This window comes from Dermacentor variabilis, chromosome 4 (assembly GCF_050947875.1).
Source record: "Dermacentor variabilis isolate Ectoservices chromosome 4, ASM5094787v1, whole genome shotgun sequence".
NCBI classification, from domain to species: Eukaryota; Metazoa; Arthropoda; class Arachnida; order Ixodida; family Ixodidae; genus Dermacentor; species Dermacentor variabilis.
The window spans coordinates 104,880,077-104,885,419 of record NC_134571.1 but is presented as its reverse complement, the minus strand read 5'-3'; the positions used below and the strand labels follow the sequence as shown (position 1 = coordinate 104,885,419).

General features: G+C 43.2%; 1 non-coding gene across 1 annotated transcript; it reads left to right on the top strand.

Annotated features, from left to right (window-relative positions):
• Positions 1–4,638: 4,638 nt before the first annotated feature.
• On the top strand, positions 4,639–4,711 carry TRNAT-CGU (transfer RNA threonine (anticodon CGU)). Its single transcript has one exon. It is a non-coding gene; the product is annotated as a tRNA-Thr (tRNA).
• The last annotated feature ends 632 nt before the right edge of the window (positions 4,712–5,343 follow it).

Below are 5,343 nucleotides of genomic sequence, written 5' to 3'. Positions count from 1 at the left end.
TTTTTTTTCCGTTTTCTGTGCATTTCGTTAATGTATCGCCCTCACCGCTGCGGAAAAATTTTAACGCGAAGCAGTCTTCGCGAGTCCACCCAGTTTCTTTAAGGAGTATCGGACTTCTTTGGCGAAGTACGAGAACCCTTGGCAAGTGCGGCTGAGGTCAACTTCCCTGATATCTACTTGCTGACATCCTAACTTTGAATAAGGAACCCCTAACCATGAATCACTGCTGTCTGTAAGCTTGAATACGAGTCTTCAATTCAGCATACATAAATACGGTGTTACGCAGGAATAACAACAGCTAAACTTGTAATAGTCACCTCGAGTATGGTTCTTCTCTGCTCTGGGTGCTTGCTCCCTAGAGAAGCACATTGAGTTTGCTCCGCCTTAGGCACCTGCGGATATTGAGGCACACTTTCTACATTTCTACCTAACACCGGTGGGTAGGTGCCACTGGTTACGTGCACATACATTTAGACATATATGTGTATATACATACACAGACAGAACCATTGGCTACACACGTCGCAAAAGCAGTAACCGTTCGCTTCAGAACATTTATATGATCCACGTAGAACTTCTACCAGATCAAGCATGCATAGCAATACATAGATGTCAATTGCACTTGAGTCTGCTTAAGTTTTGCTAGGACGGAAATCAATTGTTCGGTATTCCTTTGTTCTCGCGGTCCATCTGTCGTTTACGTTGGGCCGTTGTCACTGATTCGCCACTGTCATGCCAGTTCTTCAACTTCAGCTCAAGCCATGCCATACTGTGAAGTAAGACGCAGCTTTGCGCACCACTGTCACTTCTGTTTTAATAAGGGTATGACGTTTCACGTCCCGACGCTGCAGTGAAGGACTGCGAATTATTTTGACAGCATTGAGTTATTTAACGTGCGCTGTTAGGGTTGGCGTCTGGCACCACGTGTTGAAAGGAATTTCAACCGACCATCCCACCGCTGCCACCAGTTTGTTGTGTACTCCAGGGTAGCGTATCATACTGCTACCCAATGATTAACGTCGGTCGAGATTCGATAGGCAGGCGCCACTACTTCTCGGCAACAGTACGATGCGCTACCCTAGAGTACGCAACAGCGCATAAAGCAGGTTACAGGACAGCGATAGCGTTCCACCCGTTTCATTGCTGTGGATGGTGGGGCCTTTCCGACAAGTAATCGAAACCTTGACCTCGTACTCAGCAAAAAAGCGCAATTGACATGCCATGACATGAACAACTATGGGAATTGATCTAATACATCTGCGCTAATGAGGAATTAGGAGCTAGACACAATAACCGCTACGATATTATTCACCTTCAACGCTGGGCAAGTTATGTTGGTTCTCAATCGTGGCCGGTGCATGCTCAGAGATTCGTGCTGTCTGCGCACGTATTTTATAAGAAACGGCTTAATATGTGGTCACACGCCATACTTGGCATGCGATGCAACAGAGATTCCCAGGCTTTATTTCAGCAAAATAATAATTTTCAGCAATTTCTTTTTCATTTTCTTAAAAAGATAGCCTTTTCTCGCCTAAGCTATGGTAGGCCGTACAGGTTTGCAGGAGCTTAGTGCCTAGTTGGGGGCATTGGATGTCGTCGGAAAAGTAACTGCTGTCTCAGCATCGCCAAATAAATCAGTAAAAGGTATGCATTGTGGAAGTGAGCACCTATTCATTATTCTTTCACGGCAATCTGTTAAATAACCAACCGATCGCATAACCCACAAATTTTAGCTTTCTTTTGCGTCACCTTGCACGCGTACCTCTTTAGTTTATTAAGTATAGTCACTCAATAGATATCATACTATGCTCCTGGGGACATTCTGCTTGCTTGATGCCAGCCCACAGTGCTAGCAGTACTAAGACATTTCTTTCTTAGACACAATAAAATAGGTCACGTTATTGCATTTTATATGTAAATTTGTGCCATTAAACAAATATAGGGTACTCAAGATAACTTCAAAAACTTCGCTTATGAACGTTATCACTCACAATGTAGCCATTCTATTAATTTTTTTTCTAGTTATACCAAATTTTGGCCTTACTAGCAACAGGTTATTACGTTTACCGACTGGCGACATATAAGCGACTTCTAAATTGATGAAGTTGCAGTAAGATGCAAATAAGTTTTATAGGAAAGCGATAGAACAATGCAAAGTGCTCCTGTAATATTCGGAACGAAATGTTCTCGAGCTTCGCGTCTACGTTTGGCGTACCTGTTTCATTTACCCATTGAAGAAGGTTACCTAAGGAAGCTTCTGTTTACTTTCGTTCGGGATGTGCAAGGAGACGGTCGGTTCAGTTGTCAATGAGGAATCTGCATTTTCTAGTCGCACGTTTCCCTAGTACCAAGAAACTTTTGCTTAATGATATGGTCTAGCGCTGTGGTTTGAGGCAGTGTGTTCATCGTGAAAAAAAATTACACTGCCGTAATAATAATCCAACGAAAGCAACAAAAATAAAGTGGGAGAACTCCTTTTTCTTGAGTCAGGCAGAATCACTAGCTCAAACCTCGCCGTAAGTTATAATCTCCGGTTATCTCACTCGAGACTGCCGTCACTAAGGCGAAATCGAAAATCGACCGCTCTTTTTGCGCTCAGCTGTAAAGTCCCATCGCCCGCTCACGCTCGCTTCGTCCCCCTTCCCACGCAACTTGTTCTTTTGTTTCCTTAAATCTTTGTGTTCTGCTTAAATTACGCCCAAGTTTATTGATGCGGTGTCATTTTTCTTTTCTTCTTGCGCAGGCTATAATAATCCCTTATTATAGCCAGCACTACGATTCACTGAGCAGTGTTTCATGGTTTTATCTGGTTATCATGCGGAACAACAGAGAACTAAAAATAAGGACTGCGATTTTTTTTATTTTGGTGCTTTCTTTGAGGCTCGCAACACACTTATAAAAGGTAGAGAGCCGGCATGGCTTTCTCATGAGCTAACGTTTATTCTTATATTGGTTACGTACACTTTTCTTTATTGGCGGCAAGTGCTGTCCAAGAAAGGCCAGCTTTAATATTTTGCCACAAAGCAACTCATCGGAAAGAGCCATTCTTATGGTTACCAGGTTGTGCGCATAAATTTATAGAAAGCTCGACTCTGCGCAGGCGCTTCCACAATTCTAAGTAACTTGGAGTATATGTAAGGGAGCAGCTGTTTAGATCACCACTCAGACATTGTGCAATAAAATTAGCAATTTTACATAATGAAGGGTGCCACGCTTTGCAACTTCAACCTTTATTTGCCTTGCGAGTTCTTCATACAGTGAGAAAATAAAGTATGCGCAAGCTAAAGAGAGCGCGGAGACGTTGAAAATTTGAGAATATTCACGCATGTCAAGCCGCGATTCCTTGCACCGCAATTCATTAGGATTCATTATTGTCAAGTGACATTTTGCTTCATTAGGCGGTATATACGGGTACCAGTGGATATATTTCCATCATAGTTACCTCCGAGCACAGCTATCATGTACCTAATACAAGCAGATTTACACACGACTGACTAGTGCAGACATTGTAACTCTAGAGTCACCCTGGAGCATATCCTACGGGAATGCACGAGTATAATACACAATAACGGTGATGCAGCCTCAAACAGCGACAGCCCGCGCGCGCGCTAGGAGTCTGCGTTGCTGGGTTCAGACCTGCCCCACCAACTCTGGGACGTCGAGCGAACCGTTCTCCGAGTGAAAGATACTCGGACCATGGCCACAACCATCACTGGCACGAAAATCGATTCGTGCACTGCTACAATACTTGAAGTGCACCGGCCTAAGAGGCCGTTTATAGTGTCCCTGTGCATCCTCCCACACGACCACAGCGCTTACTCTCTCCTTCTTTCATCTTTTTATTCCCCTTTCCCCCACCCCCCAGTGTAGGGTAGCAAACCGGATGCTCGTCTGGTTGGCCTCCCTGCATTTCCTGTCCTTGCACTCGCTCTCTCTCTCTCTCTCTCTCGCTCTCTCGAATCCGGCAACATTGATGCCTTCATGTAGCATGTGCGGTTTTATTGATTAGTTGCCTTCACCCTGAAAGATCCAGTACTCGTGACGCCTGCGGCAGAAAAGATGGTCCACATCATCCGCCAAGGTATCCGAGTGGTTGAGCTGGCTAACACTCCGAAGGTTAGTTCTAGTAGTAATACACAAATACCCAAGAAAGTGCAGGGGGAAACGGCACCACAGTTGCTCAGTTGGTTAGAGCATCGCACACGTAATGCGAAGACGTGGGATCGTTCCCCACCTGCGCAAGTTGTTTTTTTTCATCCAATTTCAGTATCATTAATTTATCATTTCTTTAATTCATTTAGTAAGTACAAGTAATTTTTCCTATGTTTACCTTAGTATCTGTTTGTTTGCTTCTCATGATATCAATAAATTAAACCGGGCACCGCAGTTGACCCCCTTTCTTCGCGTTCTTACATAAAGAGGGTCTCAATGCCGGCAACATTGATGCCTTCAGGTAGCAAATGCGGGTTCGTTGAACAGTTGCCTTCACCCTGAAAGATCGCGTACTTCTGACGCTTGCGGCAAAAGGGCGTTTCACATCTGCCGCCAAGATTTGTGAGTGGTGGCGCTGGCAAACACTCCCAAGGCTATTTCTGGTAGTAATACATAAATACCCAAGAAAGTGTATGGGGAAACCGCGCCGCGGTAGCTCAATTGGTTAGAACATCGCACGCGTAATGCGAAGACGTGGGATCGTTCCCCACCTGCGGCAAGTTGTTTTTTCATCCACGTTCAGTGCCATTAATTTACCATTTCTTTATTTCAATTAGTAAGTGCAAGTGATTTCCTATATGTCATCCTTGGTGCCTCTGCTTGTTGGCTTCTCAAAATAAGTTTCATAATAAATATTCGCTACATCAATGCCTTAATTATTAAATGTGAAATAGGCAAGCGCCGATCTTGAAAGCCCGTTTCAAGTGGCTTTTTTTCATACATTACTCCAAACAACAGTTTCATTTAAAAATTCCTCAAGTGGATTGCACTAACAATATCTTTGATATAGGCGTTCCATTTTTCCGCATTAAAAGTGTTCATTTAGTTATTTGTGGCACCATTGGAATACTAGGTGTTTTTGTGCATTTTATTCTAAACCATAGCTGAGCAGGTGCACCCATCGGCGGATGAAGTGTAGCATATTTATTTATATTCTGAGTGTTGAAAAAGGAATAGTGATGTTACAGTATATCAGACCGTGTTTTTCATCCATCTGAAATAAATTTCTAAAGGCACCTGTCCTGATGTTTAAGGGATGTACTAAATTAAAAAAAAAGAAAATTAAAGCTATCTTCCCTTAATAGAATACGTAAAACACACATCTCACAAAATTACACACTGGAAATGAAT